The sequence below is a fragment of the Zea mays genome, chromosome 4 (genome assembly GCF_902167145.1).
Source record: "Zea mays cultivar B73 chromosome 4, Zm-B73-REFERENCE-NAM-5.0, whole genome shotgun sequence".
NCBI lineage: Eukaryota > Viridiplantae > Streptophyta > Magnoliopsida > Poales > Poaceae > Zea > Zea mays.
The window spans coordinates 39,071,933-39,093,876 of NC_050099.1; positions in this window are offsets into that span (position 1 = coordinate 39,071,933).

Sequence of the window (21,944 nt, forward strand, 5' to 3'; positions counted from 1 at the left end):
CCTAAAATAAAGTCCATAGAAATATCCTCCCATGGTGCACTAGGAACTGGGAGAGGCATGTATAAACCATGTGTATTAAGACGAGACTTAGTTTTTTGACATGTAATGATGTGAGCAACAAATCGCTCCACGTCTCTTCTCATTTTTGGCCAAAAGAAATGACTGGCCAGGATGTGTCGCGTCGTCTAGGGAGGCGCTGGCCTTCGAAGACGCTTTCTTGGGATCCATCGCGAGATTGGTTTGTCGAAGCACGAACGGTGGGCGCTAGATGTTAGGACCGACTGACACGTGGTCGAGTGGGCCCAAGCAATGGAAGGTAGAAATGCTATGATTTTCAACAATACGACGGGCAGGGGCAACAATGTTGTTAAGCGTGTCCTATCTGATAGTCGCCTAGAGGGGGGGTGAATAGGGCGAAACTGAAATTTACAAATATAAACACAACTACAAGCCGGATTAGCGTTAGAAATATAAACGAGTCCCCGAGAGAGGGTGAAAAACAAATCGCAAGGAAATGAAGAGTGTGACACGCGGATTTGTTTTACCGAGGTTCGGTTCTCGCAAACCTACTCCCCGTTGAGGAGGCCACAAAGGCCGGGTCTCTTTCAACCCTTCCCTCTCTCAAACGGTCCTTCCGACCGAGTGAGCTTCTCTTCTCAAATCAAAGCCGGGAACAAAAAAAACTTCCCCGCAAGGACCACCACACAATTGGTGCCTCTTGCCTTGATTACAAAGGAGTTTTGATCACAAGAACAAGTGAGAAAGAAACGAAGCAATCCAAGCGCAAGAGCTCAAAAGAACACGACAAATCTCTCTCGCTAATCGCTAAAGCCTTGTGTGGAATTGGAGAGGATTTGATCTCTTTGGTGTATCTAGAATTGAATGCCTAGCTCTTGTAAGTGGTTGAGAAGTGGAAAACTTGGATGCAATGAATGGTGGGGTGGTTGGGGTATTTATAGCCCCAACCACCAAACTAGCCGTTTGGTGAGGCTGTCTGTTCGATGGCGCACCGGACAGTCCGGTGCACACCGGACATGTCCGGTGCACACCGGACATGTCCGGTGCCACAGCCACGTCACCAAAACCGTTGGATTCCGACCGTTGGAGCTTCTGTCTTCTGGGCCCGCCTGGATGTCCGGTGCACACTGGACATGTACTGTTCATTGTCCGGTGCGCCAGTATGGGCGTGCCTGACTTCTGCGCGCGCAGCGCGCGCATTTAATGCATCGCAGGTAGCCGTTGCCCCGCTGTTACACCGGACAGTCCGGTGTACACCGGACAGTCCGGTGTACACCGGACAGTCCGGTGATTTTTAGCGGAGCTGCTGAAGTGAATTCCCGAGGCTAACGAGTTCCGGAGGCCACTCTTCCTTGGAGCACCGGACAGTCCGGTGAATTATAGCGGAGTCGCCTCTGGAATTTCCCGAAGGTGGCAAGTTTGAGTTGGAGTCCTCTGGTGCACCGGACACTGTCCGGTGGTGCAACGGACACTGTCCGGTGTACACCGGACAGTCCGGTGCCCCAGACCAGAGGTGCCTTCGGTTGTCCCTTTGCTCCTTTGTTGAATCCAATATTTGATCTTTTTATTGGCTAAGTGTGAACCTTTTGCACCTGTATAACTTATACACTAGAGCAAACTAGTTAGTCCAATTATTTGTGTTGGCAATTCAACCACCAAAATTATTTGGGAACTAGGTGTAAGCCTAATTCCCTTTCAATCTCCCCCTTTTTGGTGATTGATGCCAACACAAACCAAAGCAAATATAGAAGTGCATAATTGAACTAGTTTGCATAATGTAAGTGCAAAGGTTGTTTGGAATTGAGCCAATATAAATACTTACAAGATATGCATGGATCGTTCCTTTGTTTTTAACATTTTGGACCACGCTTGCACCACATGTTTGTTTTTGCAAACAATTTTGTAAATCCTTTTCAAAGTTCTTTTGCAAATAGTCAAAGGTAAATGAATAAGATTTGCAAAGCGTTTTCAAGATTTGAAACTTTCTCCCCCTGTTTCAAACGCTTTTCCTTTGACTAAACAAAACTCCCCCTAAATGAGATCCTCCTCTTAATGTTCAATAGGGTTTTGATATACAATTTTTGAAATACTACTTTCTCCCCCTTTTGAACATAATAGGATACCAATTGAAAATACTCCAAAGAACTAAGTTTTTCAAATTGGTGGTGGTGCGGTCCTTTTGCTTTGGGCTCATACTCTCTCCCCCTTTGGCATGAATCGCCAAAAACGGAATCATTAGAGCCCTCTAGAACTACTCTCTCCCCTTTGGTCATAAATAAATGAGTGAAGATTATACCAAAGATGGAGTCCTTGTGCTTTGTGCTCATGCTTTCTCCCCCTAGAATGGAGAGTGACTTGGAGCGACGACGAAGGATGAGTTACGGAGTGGAAGCCTTTGTCTTCGCCGAAGACTCCAATTCCCTTTCAATACACCTATGACTTGTTTCGAAATAGACTTGAAAACACATTAGTCATAGCATATGAAAGAGACATGATCAAAGGTATATAAATGAGCTATGTGTGCAATTTAACAAAAGAAATTGCACGAATCAAGAATATTGAGTTCATGCCTAAGTTTGTTAAAGGTTTGTTCATCAAGAGGCTTGGTAAAGATATCGGCTAATTGATCTTTGGTGTTAATATATGAAATCTCGATATCTCCCTTTTGTTGGTGATCCCTAAGAAAATGATACCGAATGGCTATGTGTTTAGTGCGGCTATGCTCGACGGGATTATCCGCCATCTTGATTGCACTCTCATTATCACATAGCAAAGGGACTTTGGTTAATTTGTAACCGTAGTCCCGCAGGGTTTGCCTCATCCAAAGCAATTGCGCGCAATAATGGCCTGCGGCAATATACTCGGCTTCGGCGGTGGAAAGAGCAACCGAATTTTGCTTCTTCGAAGCCCAAGACACCAAGGATCTTCCCAAGAACTGGCAAGTCCCCGATGTGCTCTTCCTATTGATTTTACACCCTGCCCAATCGGCATCCGAATAACCAATCAAATCAAATGTGGATCCCCTAGGATACCAAAGCCCAAACTTAGGAGTATAAGCCAAATATCTCAAGATTCGTTTTACGGCCGTAAGGTGAGCTTCCTTAGGGTCGGCTTGGAATCTTGCACACATGCATACGGAAAGCATAATATCCGGTCGAGATGCACATAAATAGAGTAAAGAACCTATCATCGACCGGTATACCTTTTGATCCACGGACTTACCTCCTGTGTCGAGGTCGAGATGCCCATTAGTTCCCATGGGTGTCTTGATGGGCTTGGCATCCTTCATCCCAAACTTGTTTAGAATGTCTTGAGTATACTTCGTTTGGCTAATGAAGGTGCCCTCTTGGAGTTGCTTCACTTGAAATCCTAAGAAGTACTTCAACTCCCCCATCATAGACATCTCGAATTTCTGTGTCATGATCCTACTAAACTCTTCACATGTAGATTCGTTAGTAGACCCAAATATAATATCATCAACATAAATTTGGCATACAAACAAATCATTTTCAAGTGTTTTGGTAAAGAGTGTAGGATCGGCTTTTCCGACTTTGAAGCCATTAGCAATAAGGAAATCTCTAAGGCATTCATACCATGCTCTTGGGGCTTGCTTGAGCCCATAAAGCGCCTTAGAGAGCTTATAGACATGGTTAGGGTACTCACTATCTTCAAAGCCGGGAGGTTGCTCAACATAGACCTCTTCCTTGATTGGTCCATTGAGGAAGGCACTTTTCACGTCCATTTGATAAAGCTTAAAGCCATGGTAAGTAGCATAGGCCAATAATATGCGTATTGACTCAAGCCTAGCTATGGGTGCATAGGTTTCACCGAAATCCAAACCTTCGACTTGGGAGTATCCCTTGGCCACAAGTCGAGCTTTGTTCCTTGTCACCACACCATGCTCATCTTGCTTGTTGCGGAAGACCCATTTGGTTCCTATAACATTTTGATTAGGACGTGGAACTAAGTGCCATACCTCATTCCTAGTGAAGTTGTTGAGCTCCTCTTGCATTGCCACCACCCAATCCGAATCTTGGAGTGCTTCCTCTACCCTGTGTGGCTCAATAGAGGAAACAAAGGAGTAATGCTCACAAAAATGTGCAACACGAGATCTAGTAGTTACCCCCTTATGAATGTCGCCGAGGATGGTGTCGATGGGGTGATCTCGTTGGATTGCTTGGTGGACTCTTGGGTGTGGCGGCCTTTGTTCTTCATCCTCCTTGTCTTCCTCATTTGCATCTCCCCCTTGATCATTGCCATCATCTTGAGGTGGCTCATTTGCTTGATCTTCTACTTCATCAACTTGAGCTTCATCCTCATTTTGAGTTGGTGGAGATGCTTGCGTGGAGGAGGATGGTTGATCTTGTGCATTTGAAGGCTCTTCGGATTCCTTAGGACACATATCCCCAATGGACATGTTCCTTAGCATGATGCATGGAGCCTCTTCAATACCTATCTCATCAAGATCAACTTGCTCTACTTGAGAGCCATTAGTCTCATCAAACACAACGTCACAAGAAACTTCAACTTGTCCAGAGGACTTGTTAAAGACTCTATATGCCCTTGTGCTTGAGTCATATCCTAGTAAAAAGCCTTCTACAGTCTTAGGAGCAAATTTAGATTTTCTACCTCTTTTAACAAGAATAAAGCATTTGCTACCAAAGACTCTAAAATATGAAATATTGGGCTTTTTACCGGTTAGAAGTTCATAGGATGTCTTCTTGAGGATTCGGTGTAGATACAATCGGTTGATGGCGTAGCAAGCGGTGTTGACTGCCTCCGCCCAAAACCGATCCGAAGTCTTGTACTCATCAAGCATGGTTCTAGCCATGTCCAATAGAGTTCGATTCTTCCTCTCTACAACACCATTTTGTTGTGGCGTGTAGGGAGAAGAGAACTCATGCTTGATGCCCTCCTCCTCAAGGAAGCCTTCAATTTGTGAGTTCTTGAACTCCGTCCCGTTGTCGCTTCTAATTTTCTTGATCCTTAAGCCGAACTCATTTTGAGCCCGTCTCAAGAATCCCTTTAAGGTCTCTTGGGTTTGAGATTTTTCCTGCAAAAAGAATACCCAAGTGAAGCGAGAATAATCATCCACTATTACAAGACAATACTTACTCCCGCCGATGCTTATGTAAGCAATCGGGCCGAATAGATCCATGTGGAGTAGTTCAAGCGGCCTGTCGGTCGTCATGATGTTCTTGTGTGGATGATGGGCTCCAACTTGCTTTCCTGCCTGACATGCGCTACAAATCCTGTCTTTCTCAAAATGAACATTTGTTAGTCCTAAAATGTGTTCTCCCTTTAGAAGCTTATGAAGATTCTTCATCCCAACATGGGCTAGTCGGCGGTGCCAGAGCCAACTCATGTTAGTCTTAGCAATTAAGCATGTGTCGAGTTCAGCTCTATCAAAATCTACTAAGTATAGCTGACCCTCTAACACACCCTTAAATGCTATTGAATCATCACTTCTTCTAAAGACAGTGACACCTACATCAGTAAAGAGACAGTTGTAGCCCATTTTGCATAATTGAGATACGGAAAGCAAATTGTAATCTAAAGAATCCACAAGAAAAACATTGGAAATAGAATGGTCAGGAGATATGACAATTTTACCCAATCCTTTGACCAAACCTTGGTTTCCATCCCCGAATGTGATAGCTTGTTGGGGATCTTGGTTTTTCTCGTAGGAGGAGAACATCCTTTTCTCCCCGGTCATATGGTTTGTGCACCCGCTGTCGAGTATCCAACTTGAGCCCCCGGATGCATAAACCTACAAAACAATTTTAGTTCTTGACTTTAGGTACTCAAACGGTTTTGGGTCCTTTGGTATTAGAAACAAGAACTTTGGGTACCCAAACACAAGTCTTGGAGCCCTTGTGTTTGCCCCCAACAAACTTGGCAACTACTTTGCCGGATTTGTTAGTCAAAACATAAGATGCATCAAAAGTCTTAAATGAAATGCTATGTTCATTTGATGCACTAGGAGTTTTCTTTTTAGGCAACTTAGCACGGGTTGGTTGCCTAGAGCTAGATGCCTCACCCTTATACATAAAAGCATGGTTAGGGCCAGAGTGAGACTTACTAGAATGAATTCTCCTAATTTTGTCCTCAGGATAACCGACAGGGTATAAAATGTAACCCTCGTTATCCTGAGGCATGGGAGCCTTGCCCTTAACAAAGTTTGACAATTTCTTAGGAGGGGCATTAATTTTGACATTGTCTCCCCTTTGGAAGCCAATGCCATCCTTAATGCCAGGGCGTCTCCCACTATAGAGCATACTTCTAGCAAATTTAAAATTTTCATTTTCTAAGTTATGCTCGGCAATTTTGGCATCTAGTTTTGCTATATGATCATTTTGTTGTTTAATCAAAGCCATGTGATCATGAATAGCATCAACATTAATATCTCTACATCTAGTACAAATAGAAACATGCTCAACGATAGATGTAGAGGGTTTGCAAGATTTTAATTCTACAACCTTAGCATGTAACATGTCATTCTTAGTTCTAAGGTCGGAAATAGTAGCATTGCAAACATCAAGATCTTTAGCCTTAGCAAGCAATTTTTCATTTTCATCTCTAAGGCTAGCAAGAGAAATGTTCAATTCTTCAATCTTAGCAAGTAAATTATCATTTTCATTTCTAAGATTGGGAATTGAAACATTACAAGTAATAGAATCAACCTTAGCTAATAAATTAGAATTCTCATTTTTAAGGTTGTCTATAGTCTCATGGCAAGTGCTTAGCTCACTAGACAATTTTTCATATTTTTCTACTTCTAAAGCATAAGCATTTTTAACATTAACATGCTTCTTATTTTCTTTAATAAGGAAGTCCTCTTGAGAATCCAAAAGGTCATCCTTTTCATGAATAGCACTAATCAATTCATTTAATTTTTCTTTTTGTTCCATGTTAAGGTTGGCAAAAAGGGTACGCAAATTATTTTCCTCATCACTAGCATTATCATCACTAGAGGATTCATATCTAGTGGAGGATTTAGATTTAACCTTCTTTTTGTCGTCCTTTGCCATGAGGCACTTGTGGCCGACGTTGGGGAAGAGAAGTCCTTTGGTGACGGCGATGTTGGCGGCGTCCTCGTCGGAGGAGGAGTCGCTTGAGCTTTCGTCGGAGTCCCACTCCCGACAAACATGGGCATCGCCGCCCTTCTTCTTGTAGTACCTCTTCTTCTCCTTTCTTCTTCCCTTCTTGTCGTCGCCCCTATCACTATCACTTGATAATGGACATTTAGCTATAAAGTGACCGGGCTTACCACACTTGTAGCAAACCTTCTTGGAGCGGGACTTGTAGTCTTTCCCCCTCCTTTGTTTGAGGATTTGGCGGAAGCTCTTGATGACGAGCGCCATTTCCTCATTGTCGAGCTTGGAGGCGTCGATTGGTTGTCGACTTGGTGTAGATTTCTCCTTCTTTTCCTTCGTCGCCTTGAATGCGACGGGTTGAGCTTCGGATGTGGAGAGATCATCAAGCTCGTTGATCTTCCTTGAGCCTTCGATCATGCACTCAAAACTTACAAAATTCCCGATTACTTCCTCGGGGGTCATTAGTGTATATCTTGGGTTGCCACGGATTAATTGAACTTGAGTAGGGTTAAGGAAAATAAGAGATCTTAGAATAACCTTAACCACCTCGTGGTCATCCCACTTTTTGCTCCCGAGGTTGCGCACTTGATTCACCAAGGTCTTGAGCCGGTTGTACATGTTTTGTGGCTCCTCCCCTTTGCGAAGCCGGAACCGACCGAGCTCCCCCTCGATCGTCTCCCGCTTGGTGATCTTTGTGAGCTCATCTCCTTCGTGAGCGGTTTTGAGTACATCCCAAACCTCCTTGGCGCTCTTCAACCCTTGCACTTTGTTATACTCCTCTCTACTTAAAGAGGCGAGGAGTATTGTTGTTGCTTGAGAGTTGAAGTGCTTGATTTGGGCCACCTCATCCTCATCATAGTCTTTATCCCCTACGGATGGTACCTGTGCACCAAACTCAACAACATCCCATATACTTTTGTGGAGTGAGGTTAGATGAAATCGCATTAAATCACTCCACCTAGCATAATCTTCACCATCAAAAGTTGGTGGTTTGCCTAATGGGACGGAAAGTAAAGGTGCATGTTTAGAAATGCGAGGGTAGTGTAGGGGGATCTTACTATACTTCTTGCGCTCTTGGCGCTTAGAAGTGACGGATGCCGCGTCGGAGCCGGAGGTGGATGGCGATGAAGAATCGGTCTCGTAGTAGACCACTTTCCTCATCCTCTTTTTCTTGTCCCTACTCCGACGCATCTTGTGAGAAGAGGATTTCTCCTTCTTCTCCTTTTGGTGTGAAGAAGATTTCTTCTCCTTCCCTTTGGAGGAGTTCTTCTTCTCCTTTCTCTTGGTGCGGGACTCTTCCGATGAAGTGCTCCCATGGCTTGTAGTGGGCTTTTCGCCGGTCTCTATCTCCTTCTTGGCGTGATCTCCCGACATCACTTCGAGCGGTTAGGCTCTAATGAAGCACCGGGCTCTGATACCAATTGATAGTCGCCTAGAGGGGGGTGAATAGGGCGAAACTGAAATTTACAAATATAAACACAACTACAAGCCGGGTTAGCGTTAAAAATATAAACGAGTCCGCGAGAGAGGGTGAAAAACAAATCGCAAGGAAATGAAGAGTGTGACATGCGGATTTGTTTTACCGAGGTTCGGTTCTCGCAAACCTACTCCCCGTTGAGGAGGCCACAAAGGCCGGGTCTCTTTCAACCCTTCCCTCTCTCAAACGGTCCTTCCGACCGAGTGAGCTTCTCTTCTCAAATCAAAGCCGGGAACAAAAAAACTTCCCCGCAAGGACCACCACACAATTGGTGCCTCTTGCCTTGATTACAAAGGAGTTTTGATCACAAGAACAAGTGAGAAAGAAAAGAAGCAATCCAAGCGCAAGAGCTCAAAAGAACACGGCAAATCTCTCTCGCTAATCGCTAAAGCCTTGTGTGGAATTGGAGAGGATTTGATCTCTTTGGTGTATCTAGAATTGAATGCCTAGCTCTTGTAAGTGGTTGAGAAGTGGAAAACTTGGATGCAATGAATGGTGGGGTGGTTGGGGTATTTATAGCCCCAACCACCAAACTAGCCGTTTGGTGAGGCTGTCTGTTCGATGGCGCACCAGACAGTCCAGTGCACACCGGACATGTCCGGTGCCACAGCCACGTCACCAAAACCGTTGGATTCCGACCGTTGGAGCTTCTGTCTTCTGGGCCCGCCTGGATGTCCGGTGCACACCGGACATGTACTGTTCATTGTCCGGTGCGCCAGTATGGGCGTGCCTGACTTCTGCGCGCGCAGCGCGCGCATTTAATGCGTCGCAGGTAGCCGTTGGCGCCGAAATAGCCGTTGCCCCGCTGTTACACCGGACAGTCCGGTGTACACCGGGCAGTCCGGTGATTTTTAGCGGAGCTGCTGAAGTGAATTCACGAGGCTGACGAGTTCCGGAGGCCACTCTTCCTTGGAGCACCGGACATGTCCGGTGTACACCGGACAGTCCGGTGAATTATAGCGGAGTCACCTCTGGAATTTCCCGAAGGTGGCAAGTTTGAGTTGGAGTCCTCTGGTGCACCGGACACTGTCCGGTGGTGCACCGGACAGTCCGGTGCCCCAGACCAGAGGTGCCTTCGGTTGTCCCTTTGCTCCTTTGTTGAATCCAATATTTGACTAGAGCAAACTAGTTAGTCCAATTATTTGTGTTGGCAATTCAACCACCAAAATTATTTGGGAACTAGGTGTAAGCCTAATTCCCTTTCACTATCAACGTATAGTGCGAGCTATTTATAGGTAACCAGGTGAGTGGACATGCCCTCCTAAGTATGATTATGCCCTTGGTTACCTACGTCTTCTAGGATATTCCCCCCTTGGTGGTTATTACATGTTATTGAAAGGGAAATGTGCCCTTGGGCCATTTCTAAGTATTTTGGTGATTGAGTGCCAACACAAGTGCTTAAATGTTAATCTATGCCAATTGATGGACAAAGTGCAAATCAAGTCGAAAGGTATGTTTCTAGACTTAGTACATTTTTTGAGAACTAATGTATTGTGTCTAAGTACTGGAAACAGGAGAAATCAATTTGGAGATGACTTGGCTCGTTCAGCCAAAGTCTGCTCAGTCTGGGTGCACCGGACTGTCCGGTGATGCACCGGACAGTGTCCGGTGCGCCAGGCTGACTCAGGCGAACTTGCTGCTCTCGGGAAATCGTCAGCGACGTACGACTATAAATCACCGGACTGTCCGGTGGTGCACCGGACTGTCCGGTGAGCCAACAATCGGCCGGGCCAACGGTCGGCCGCGGAATCCACGCGCGACGCGTGGCAAGTGCCAACGGTCGGATGGGGCAACGGACTGTCCGGTGCGCACCGAATAGCGTCCGGTGCGCCAACGGCTCCAAGACTACAACGGTCGGCTTCGCCAAATAAGGAAAGAGATCCGCACCGGACAGTGTCCGGTGGTGCACCGGACTGTCCGGTGCGCCAGGCGACAGAAGGCAAGAATTGCCTTCCTGGAATGCACTCAATGGCTCCTAGCTGCCTTGGGGCTATAAAAGGGACCCCTAGGCGCATGGAGGAGAACACCAAGCATACACTAAGCATTCTAAAGCACCAAGACTTCGATTTCGCGCATTTGATTCTTTGTGATAGCAACTAGAGCTCCATTTGAGTCGTGAACTCGTTGGGTTGTGTTGTGAGCTCTTGTTGTGACTTGTGTGCGTGTTGGTACTCTGATTTCGTGTCTTGTGTGCGTTGCTCATCCCTTCCTTACTCTGTGCTTCTTTGTGAACTTCAAAGTGTAAGGGCGAGAGGCTCCAAGTTGTGGAGATTCCTCGCAAACGGGATATAGTAAAGTGAAAGCAAAACATCATGGTATTCAAGTGGGTCTTTGGACCGCTTGAAAGGGGTTGATTGCAACCCTCGTCCGTTGGGATGCCACAACATGGAGTAGGCAAGTGTTGGACTTGGCCGAACCACGGGATAAACCACTGTGCCATCTCTGTGTTGATCTCTTTGTGGTTATCGTGTTGTGCAAGTTCTCCTCTCTAGCCACTTGGCTTAATTGTGCTAACTCCTAATCAAGTTTTGTGGATTAAGTTTCAAGTGTTTTACAGGATCACCTATTCACCCCCCCTCTAGGTGCTCTCAATTGGTATCGGAGTCGTTCTCTTCAAGAAAGGGACTAATCGCCCGAAGAGATGGATCCTAAGGGCAAGGGGATTGTGATCAATGATAAGGAGAAGGAGTCTTTCGTCAATGAGCCTAAAGATGACAAGCCTACCGACTCGGGCTCGGGCCACAAACGAAAAGATGGGAAGAAGAAGAAGACGAGGCGCATCAAGGAGATTGTCTACTACGACGACAGCGACGAGTCCTCTTCTTCCCAAAAGGACGACGACAACGACTATGAGAAAAAGAAGACGGTTAATTCAAACTTCTCTTTTGATTATTCTCGTATTCCTCAAAGTACCAATGCTCATTTACTCTCCATTCCACTTGGTAAACCTCCTCATTTTGATGGAGAGGACTACGGATTTTGGAGTCACAAAATGCGTAGTCACTTGTTCTCTCTCCATCCTAGTATATGGGAGATAGTAGAGAGTGGAATGAAATTTGATAGCTCGGATAGTCCTTTGTTTATCAATGAACATATTCATAAAAATGCACAAGCTACTACTGTGTTGTTAGCCTCATTGTGCAGGGATGAGTACCATAAGGTGAGTGGCTTGGACAATGCCAAGCAGATCTGGGACACCCTCAAGATCTCACATGAGGGGAACGACGTCACCATGCTCACCAAGATGGAGTTGGTGGAGGGCGAACTCGGGAGATTCGTGATGATAAGAGGGGAGGAGCCAACCCAAACGTACAACAGGCTCAAAACCCTCGTCAACAAGATAAGGAGCTATGGAAGCACGCGATGGACGGACCACGACGTCGTCCGCCTAATGCTAAGGTCCTTTACTGTACTTGATCCACATCTGGTAAACAATATTCATGAAAATCCTAGTTACACCAAGATGTTGCCCGAAGAAATTCTTGGGAGATTTGTAAGCGGGCGGATGATGATCAAGGAGGCGAGATCCGTGGATGATGCATTGAATGGCCCAATCCACGAGCCTCAAACCGTTGCTCTCAAAGCAACAAGGAGCAAGGAGGCACTACCTAGCAAGGTGGCGCAAGTTGAGGCGGCCGGGCTTAATGAGGAAGAAATGGCCCTTATCATCAAGCGGTTCAAGATGGCGCTAAAGGGTTGCAAGGAGCACCCCAACAAGAACAAGACGAAGGGGAAGCGCTCCTGCTTCAAATGTGGTAAGATTGGTCATTTTATTGCTAATTGTCCCGATAATGATAGTGATCAGTGAAAGTCACCTAGAGGGAGGGTGAATAGGGCGAAACTGAAATTCTCAAAAATAATCACAACTACAAGCCGGGTTAGCGTTAGAAATATAATCGAGTCTGCGGGAGAGGGTGCAAAACAAATCACAAGCGAATAAGGAGTGAGACACGTGGATTTGTTTTACCGAGGTTCGGTTCTCGCAAACCTACTCCCCGTTGAGGTGGTCACAAAGACCGGGTCTCTTTCAACCCTTTCCCTCTCTCAAACGGTCCCTCGGACCGAGTGAGCTTTTCTTCTCAATCACTTGGAACACAAAGTTCCCACAAGGACCACCACAAGATTGGTGTCTCTTGCCTCAATTACAAGTGAGTTTGATCGCAATGAAGAATCAAAGAAAGAAGAAAGCAATCCAAGCGCAAGAGCTCGAAAGAACACAAGCAAATCTCTCTCTCTAATCACTAGGGTGTTGTGTGGAATTTGGAGAGGATTTGATCACTTGGGTGTGTCTAGAATTGAATGCTAGAGCTCTTGTAAGTAGTTGAAGTGGGAAAACTTGGATGACTTGAATGTGGGGTGGTTGGGGTTATTTATAGCCCCAACCACCAAACTAGCCGTTTGGTGGGGCTGTCTGTCGCATGGTGCACCGGACAGTCCGGTGCACACCGGACATGTCCGGTGCGCCAGCCACGTCACCAGGCCGTTGGGATTCGACCGTTGGAGCTTCTGACTTCTGGGCCCACCTGGCTGTCCGGTGGCACATCGGACATGCACTGTAGAGTGTCCGGTGCGCCACTTCGCGCGTGCCTGACTTCTGCTCGCTCTGGCGCGCATTTAATGCTGTAGCAGGTGACCGTTGGCGCCGGATAGCCGTTGCTCCGCTGGCTCACCGGACAGTCCGGTGTACGCCGGACATGTCCGGTGAATTATAGCAGAGTGAATTCCCGAAGCTGTCGAGTTCCTGAGGCGCACTTCCTTGGAGCACCGGACAGTCCGGTGAATTATAGCGGAGCGCCTTTGGATTTTCCCGAAGGTGAAGAGTTCAACGTGAAGTCCCCTGGTGCACCGGACACTGTCCGGTGGCACACCGGACAGTCCGGTGCGCCAGACCAGGGCTGCCTTCGGTTATCCCTTGCTCTCTTTGTTGAACCCAATTCTTGGTCTTTTTATTGGCTAAATGTGAACCTTTGGCACCTGTATAACTTATACACTAGAGCAAACTAGTTAGTCCAATTATTTGTGTTGGGCAATTCAACCACCAAAATTATTTAGGAACTAGGTGTAAGCCTAATTCCCTTTCAATCAGGAAAAGAAGAGTGGAAAGTGGGAAAAGAAGAAGAACTACAAGAAGGCGAAGGGCGAGGCATATCTTGGAAAGGAGTGGGATTCGGATTGCTCCTCGTCCGACTCTGACAACGAAGGACTCGCCGCCACCGCCTTCAACAAGTCATCCCTCTTCCCCAACGAGCATCACACATGCCTCATGGAAAAGGAGAATAAGGTATGCACTCGAAATAATGCTACTTATGCTTCTTCAAGCGAGGATGAGTCTAGTGATGATGATGAAATAGACTATTCATGCTTATTCAAGGGCTTAGATAGAACTAAGATTGATAAGATTAATGAATTGATTGATGCTTTGAATGATAAGAATAGATTACTAGAAAAACAAGAGGACCTTTTATATGAAGAGCATGATAAATTTGTTAGTGCACAAAATTCTCTTGCTCTAGAAGTTAAAAGGAATGAAATGCTTTCTTGTGAACTATCTACTTGTCATGAAACCATTTCTACTTTAAAAAGTGTTAATGATGATTTAAATGCTAAACTAAAAGTAGCAAGTAAATCTAACTCTCGTGTGGAACATGTTATGATTTGCAATAGGTGCAAAGATTTTAATGTTGATGCTTGTAGTGAACACCTAGTTTGCATTTCTAAATTAAATGATGAAGTGGCTAGTCTTAATGCCCAACTTAAGACTAGCAAGAATGAATTTGACAAGCTAAAATTTGCAAGGGATGCCTACACGATTGGTAGACACCCCTCAATTAAGTATGGTCTTGGCTTCAAGAGGGAAGTCAAGAACTTAACAAGCCATAAGGCTTCCATCTCCGCCAAGGAGAAAGGGAAGGCCCCTATGGCTAGTAGTGCTCAAAAGAACCATGTCTTCATGTATCATGATAGGAGACATTCTAGAAATGGTAATAGAAGTTATGATGCTTTTGATTCTCATGCCATGGTTGCGTCTAGTTCTTCTATTATGCATGATAGAAATTTAGCTAGGAGAAATGTTATTAATCACATGCCTAGAAGTGAAAGGGAAATGTGCCCTTGGGCCATTTCTAAGTATTTTGGTGATTTAGTGTCAAACACAAGTGGTTAAATGTAAAATGGTGGATAAAGTACAAACCAAGGATAAAGGTATGTTTCTCAGACTTAGTACATTGTTTTATGGACTAATGTATTGTCTCTAAGTGTTGGAAACAGGAAAAATCCAATTGGAAATGTCTTGGCTCGAGCAGCCAAGAATCTGCTCAGTCTGGGAGCACCGGACTGTCCGGTGGTGCACCGGACTGTCCGGTGGTGCACCGGACAGTGTCCGGTGCGCCAGGCTGGTTCGAGCGAAGTGGCCGCTCTCGGGAATTTACCGGCGACGTACGGCTATAATTCACCGGACTGTCCGGTGTGCACCGGACTGTCCGGTGAGCCAACGGTCGGCCGGGCCAACGGTCGGCCGCGCGATCTGCGCGGGACACGTGGCTGTGCCAACGGCTAGAAGGGGGCACCGGACTGTCCGGTGTGCACCGGACATGTCCGGTGCGCCAACGGCTCTCTGGCTGCCAACGGTCGGTTGCGCCATTTAAGGAAAGAAATCGGGCACCGGACAGTGTCCGGTGTGCACCGGACTGTCCGGTGCGCCACGCGACAGAAGGCAAGAATTGCCTTCCCAGATTGCTCTCAACGGCTCCTAGCTGCCTTGGGGCTATAAAAGGGACCCCTAGGCGCATGGAGGAAATAACCAAGCATCCTTTGAGCATTCTTGATCACTCACACTCCACTCTTGCGCACTTGTTCGACATTCTAGTGATTTGAGCCCTGTTCTAGTGTGCTAGTCTTTTTGAGCTCAAGTCTTGGTCTTGTGTGTGCGTAGTTGCTGTGATATTTGTGTCTTGTGTGAGTTGCTCATCCCTCCCTTACTCCGTGATTCTTTGTGAACATCAAAAGTGTAAGGGCGAGAGGCTCCAAGTTGTGGAGATTCCTCGCGAACGGGATAAGAAAAGAAAAGCAAAACACCGTGGTATTCAAGTTGATCATTGGATCACTTGAGAGGAGTTGAGTGCAACTCTCGTCCGTTGGGACGCCACAACGTGGAGTAGGCAAGTTTTGTACTTGGCCGAACCACGGGATAAACCACCGTGTCATCTCTGTGTTGATCTCTTTGTGGTTATCGTATTGTGCAAGTTCTTCTCTCTAGCCACTTGGTGATTATTGTGCTAACACTTAACCAAGTTTTGTGGCTTAAGTTTTAAGTTTTACAGGATCACCTATTCACCCCCCCCCTCTAGGTGCTCTCAATTGGTATCAGAGCCGTTCTCTTCAAGAAAGGGACTAACCGCCCGAAGAGATGGATCCTAAGGGGAAGGGAATCGTGATCAACGACAAGGAGAAGGTGTCCTTCGTCAACGAGCCGAAGGATGACAAGCCTACCGACTCGGGCTCGGGCCACAGACGCAAAGATGGGAAGAATAAGAAGACAAGACGCATCAAGGAGATCGTCTACTACGACGACAGCGATGAGTCCACTTCTTCCCAAAAGGATGACGACGACTACGAGAAAAAGAAAACGGTCAATTCAAACTTTTCTTTTGACTACTCTCGTATTCCGCATAGTACAAATGCTCATTTATTATCCATTCCACTTGGTAAACCTCCTCACTTTGATGGAGAAGACTACGGATTTTGGAGTCACAAAATGCATAGTCATTTGTTCTCTCTCCATCCAAGCATATGGGAGATAGTTGAGAATGGAATGCATTTTGATAGTAGTGACAGTCCCATGTTTATCAATGAGCAAATTCATAAAAATGCACAAGCTACTACTGTTCTTCTAGCTTCCTTGTGCAGGGATGAATACCACAAAGTGAGCGGCTTGGATAACGCCAAGCAAATTTGGGACACCCTCAAGATCTCTCATGAGGGGAATGATGTCACAATGCTCACCAAGATGGAGTTGGTGGAAGGCAAACTCGGGAGATTCGCTATGATAAGGGGAGAAGAGTGAAAGGGAATTAGGCTTACACCTAGTTCCTATATAATTTTGGTGGTTGAATTGCCCAACACAAATCTTTGGACTAACTAGTTTGCCCAAGTGTATAGATTACACAGGTGTAAAAGGTTCACACTCAGCCAATAAAAAGACCAAGTTTTGGATTCAACAAAAGAGCAAAGTGGGAACCGAAGGACCTCTGGTCCGAGGGCACCGGACTGTCCGGTGTACACCGGACAGTGTCCGGTGCACCACCGGACAATGTCCGGTGCACCAGAGGACTCCAACTCGAACTCGCCACCTTCGGGAATTTCCAGAGGCGACTCCGCTATAATTCACCGGACTGTCCGGTGTACACCGGACAGTGTCCGGTGCGCCACGGGTGGTCGGCCTCAGGAACTCGCCAGCTTCGGGAAACTCCAACGGCTAGTCCGCTAAAATTCACCGGACTGTCCGGTGTGCACCGGACTGTCCGGTGCGACTCCGGTGTAACGGCTACCTCCGCGCCAACGGCTCTCTGCCGCGCATTTAATGCGCGCTCTGCGCGCGCAGATGGCAGGCGCGCCCACTCCGGCACACCGGACAAGGAACAGTAGATGTCCGGTGTGCACCGGACACCCAGGCGGGCCCACAAGTCAGAAGCTTCAACGGTCGAATCCAACGGCAGTGATGACGTGGCAGGGGGCACCGGACTGTCCGGTGTGCACCGGACTGTCCGGTGCACCATCGAACAGACAGAACTCCCAACGGCCACATTTGGTGGTTGGGGCTATAAATACCCCAACCACCCCACCATTCATTGCATCCAAGTTTTCCACTTCCCAACTACTACAAGAGCTCTAGCATTCAATTCTAGACACACCAAAGGGATCAAATCCTCTCCAATCTCCACACAACGCCATAGTGACTAGAGAGTGATTTGCTTGTGTTCTTTCGAGCTCTTGCGCTTGGATTGCTTTCTTCTTTCTTGATCCATTCTTTGCAATCAAACTCACTTGTAATTGAGGCAAGAGACACCAATCTTGTGGTGGTCCTTGTGGGAACTTTGTGTTCCAAGTGATTGAGAAAAGAAAGCTCACTCGATCCGTGGATCGTTTGAGAGAGGGAAGGGTTGAAAGAGACCCGGCCTTTGTGGCCTCCTCAACGGGGAGTAGGTTTGCAAGAACCGAACCTCGGTAAAACAAATCTCCGTGTCTCACTTGCTTATTCGCTTGGGATTTGTTTTGCGCCCTCTCTCGCGGACTTGTTTATATTTCTAACGCTAACCCGGCTTGTAGTTGTGTTTATATTTGTAAATTTCAGTTTCGCCCTATTCACCCCCCCCTCTAGGCGACTTTCAATTGGTATCAGAGCCCGGTGCTTCATTAGAGCCTAACCGCTCGAAGTGATGTCGGGAGATCACGCCAAGAAGGAGATGGAGACCGGCGAAAAGCCCACTACAAGCCAAGGGAGCACTTCATCGGAAGAGTCCCGCACCAAGAGGAAGGAGAAGAAGAAGATCTCCTCCAACAAAGGGAAGGAGAAGAAATCTTCTTCTCACCACAAAGAGAAGAAGGAAAAATCTTCTTCCCACAAGCCGCACCGGAGTAAGAACAAGGAAAAGAGGATGAGGAAAGTGGTCTACTACGAGACCGACACTTCATCAACATCAACCTCCGGCTCCGATGCGCCCTCCGTAACTTCTAAACGCCAAGAGCGTAAGAAGTTTAGTAAGATCCCCCTACACTATCCTCGCACTTCTAAGCATGCACCTCTACTTTCCGTCCCATTAGGCAAACCACCAACTTTTGATGGTGAAGATTATGCTAGGTGGAGTGATTTAATGCGTTTTCATCTAACCTCACTCCACAAAAGTATATGGGATGTTGTTGAGTTTGGTGCACAGGTACCGTCCGTAGGGGACAAGGATTATGATGAGGATGAGGTGGCCCAAATCGAGCACTTCAACTCTCAAGCGACAATAATACTCCTCGCCTCTTTAAGTAGAGAGGAGTATAACAAAGTTCAAGGGTTGAAGAGCGCCAAAGAAGTTTGGGATGTGCTCAAAACGGCGCACGAGGGAGATGAGCTCACAAAGATCACCAAGCGGGAAACGATCGAGGGGGAGCTCGGTCGGTTCCGGCTTCGCAAAGGAGAGGAGCCACAACACATGTACAACCGGCTCAAGACCTTGGTGAACCAAGTGCGCAACCTCGGGAGCGTAAAGTGGGACGACCACGAAATGGTTAAGGTTATTCTAAGATCTCTCATTTTCCTTAACCCCACTCAAGTTCAATTAATTCGTGGCAATCCTAGATATACTAAAATGACCCCCGAGGAAGTTATCGGGAATTTTGTAAGTTTTGAGTGCATGATCGAAGGCTCGAGGAAGATCAACGAGCTTGATGATCCATCCACATCCGAGGCTCAACCCGTCGCATTCAAGGCGACGGAAGAAAAGAAGGAGGAGGCTACACCAACTCGACAACCAATAGACGCCTCCAAGCTCGACAATGAGGAAATGGCGCTCGTCATCAAAAGCTTCCGCCAAATCCTCAAGCAAAGGAGAGGGAAAGACTACAGGCCCCGCTCCAAGAAGGTTTGCTACAAGTGTGGTAAGCCCGGTCATTTTATTGCTAAATGTCCTATATCAAGTGACAGTGACCGAGGCGACGACAAGAAGGGGAGAAGAAAGGAGAAGAAAAGGTACTACAAGAAGAAGGGCGGCGATGCCCATGTTTGTCGGGAATGGGATTCCGACGAAAGCTCAAGCGACTCCTCCGACGACGAGGACGCCGCCAACATCGCCGTCACCAAGGGACTTCTCTTCCCCAACGTCGGCCACAAGTGCCTCATGGCAAAGGACGGCAAACGGAAGAAGGTTAAATCCAACTCCTCCACTAAATATGAGTCTTCTAGTGATGATAATGCTAGTGATGAGGAGGATAATTTGCGTTCCCTTTTTGCCAACCTTAACATAGCTCAAAAGGAAAAATTAAATGAATTAGTTAGTGCTATTCATGAAAAGGATGACCTTTTGGATTCCCAAGAGGATTGTCTAATTAAAGAAAACAAGAAACATGTTAAGGTTAAAAAGGCTTATGCTCTTGAAATTGAAAAATGTGAAAAGTTATCTAGTGAGCTAAGCACTTGCCGTGAGATGATTGACAACCTTAGGAATGAAAATGCTAGTTTAAATGCTAAGGTTGATTCACATGTTTGCAATATTTCAACTTCAAATCCTAGAGATGATAATGTTGATTTACTTGCTAGGATTGATAAGTTGAATGCTTCCCTTGCTAGCCTTAGAATTGAGAATGAAAAATTGCTTGCTAAGGCTAATGATTTAGATGTTTGCAATACTACCATTTCCAATCTTAGAGATAAAAATGATATTCTTCATGCTAAGATTGTTGAACTTAATTCTTGCAAACCCTCTACATCTACCGTTGAGCACACTTCTATTTGCACTAGATGTAGAGACATTAACATTGATGCTATACATGATCACATGGCTTTAATTAAACAACAAAATGATCATATAGCAAAACTTGATGCTAAAATTGCCGAGCATAACTTAGAAAATGAAAAATTTAAATTTGCTAGAAGTATGCTCTATAGTGGGAGACGCCCGGGCATCATGGATGGCATTGGCTTCCAAAGGGGAGACAATGTTAAACTTAGTACCCCTCCTAAGAGATTGTCCAATTTTGTTAAGGGCAAGGCTCCCATGCCTCAGGATAACGAGGGTTACATTTTATACCCTGCCGGTTATCCCGAGAGCAAAATTAGGAGAATTCATTCTAGGAAGTCTCACTCTGGACCTAATCATGCTTTCATGTATAAGGGTGAGACATCTAGCTCTAGGCAACCAACCCATGCTAAGTTGCCTAGAAAGAAAACTCCTAATGCATCAAATGATCATAACATTTCATTTAAAACCTTTGATGCATCTTATGTTTTGACTAACAAATCCGGCAAGGTAGTTGCCAAATATGTTGGGGGCAAGCACAAGGGCTCCAAGACTTGTGTTTGGGTACCCAAAGTTCTTGTGTCTAATGCCAAAGGACCCAAAACCATTTGGGTACCTAAAGTCAAGAACTAAACTTGTTTTGTAGGTTTATGCATCCGGGGGCTCAAGTTGGATACTCGACAGCGGGTGCACAAACCACATGACTGGGGAGAAAAAGATGTTCTCCTCATATGAGAAAAACCAAGATCCCCAAAGAGCGATCACATTCGGGGATGGAAATCAAGGTTTGGTCAAAGGTCTGGGTAAAATTGCTATATCTCCTGATCATTCCATTTCCAATGTTTTTCTTGTTGATTCTTTAGATTACAATTTGCTTTCAGTATCTCAATTATGTCAAATGGGCTACAACTGTCTATTCACTGATATAGGTGTCACTGTCTTTAGAAGAAGTGATGATTCAATAGCATTTAAGGGAGTGTTAGAGGGTCAGCTATACTTGGTAGATTTTGATAGAGCTGAACTTGACACTTGCTTAATTGCTAAGACTAACATGGGTTGGCTCTGGCACCGCCGCCTAGCTCATGTTGGGATGAAGAATCTTCACAAGCTTCTAAAGGGAGAACACATTTTAGGATTAACAAATGTTCATTTTGAGAAAGACAGGATTTGTAGCGCATGCCAAGCAGGAAAGCAAGTTGGCACCCATCATCCACACAAGAACATAATGACAACCGACAGGCCACTGGAGCTCCTACACATGGATCTATTCGGCCCGATCGCTTACATAAGCATCGGTGGGAGTAAGTACTGTCTTGTTATTGTGGATGATTATTCTCGCTTCACTTGGGTATTCTTTTTACAGGAAAAATCTCAAACCCAAGAAACCTTAAAAGGATTCTTGAGACGAGCTCAAAATGAGTTCGGATTAAGGATCAAGAAAATAAGAAGCGACAACGGGACGGAGTTCAAGAACTCTCAAATCGAAGGTTTCCTTGAGGAAGAGGGCATCAAGCATGAGTTCTCTTCTCCCTACACACCTCAACAAAATGGTGTAGTGGAGAGGAAGAATAGAACTCTATTGGACATGGCAAGAACCATGCTTGATGAATACAAGACTTCGGACCGGTTTTGGGCGGAGGCGGTCAACACCGCTTGCTACGCCATCAACCGGTTATATCTACACCGAATCCTCAAGAAGACATCATATGAACTCCTAATCGGTAAAAAGCCCAACATTTCATATTTTAGAGTCTTTGGTAGCAAATGCTTTATTCTTGTTAAAAGAGGTAGAAAATCTAAATTTGCTCCTAAGACTGTAGAAGGCTTTTTACTTGGTTATGACTCAAACACAAG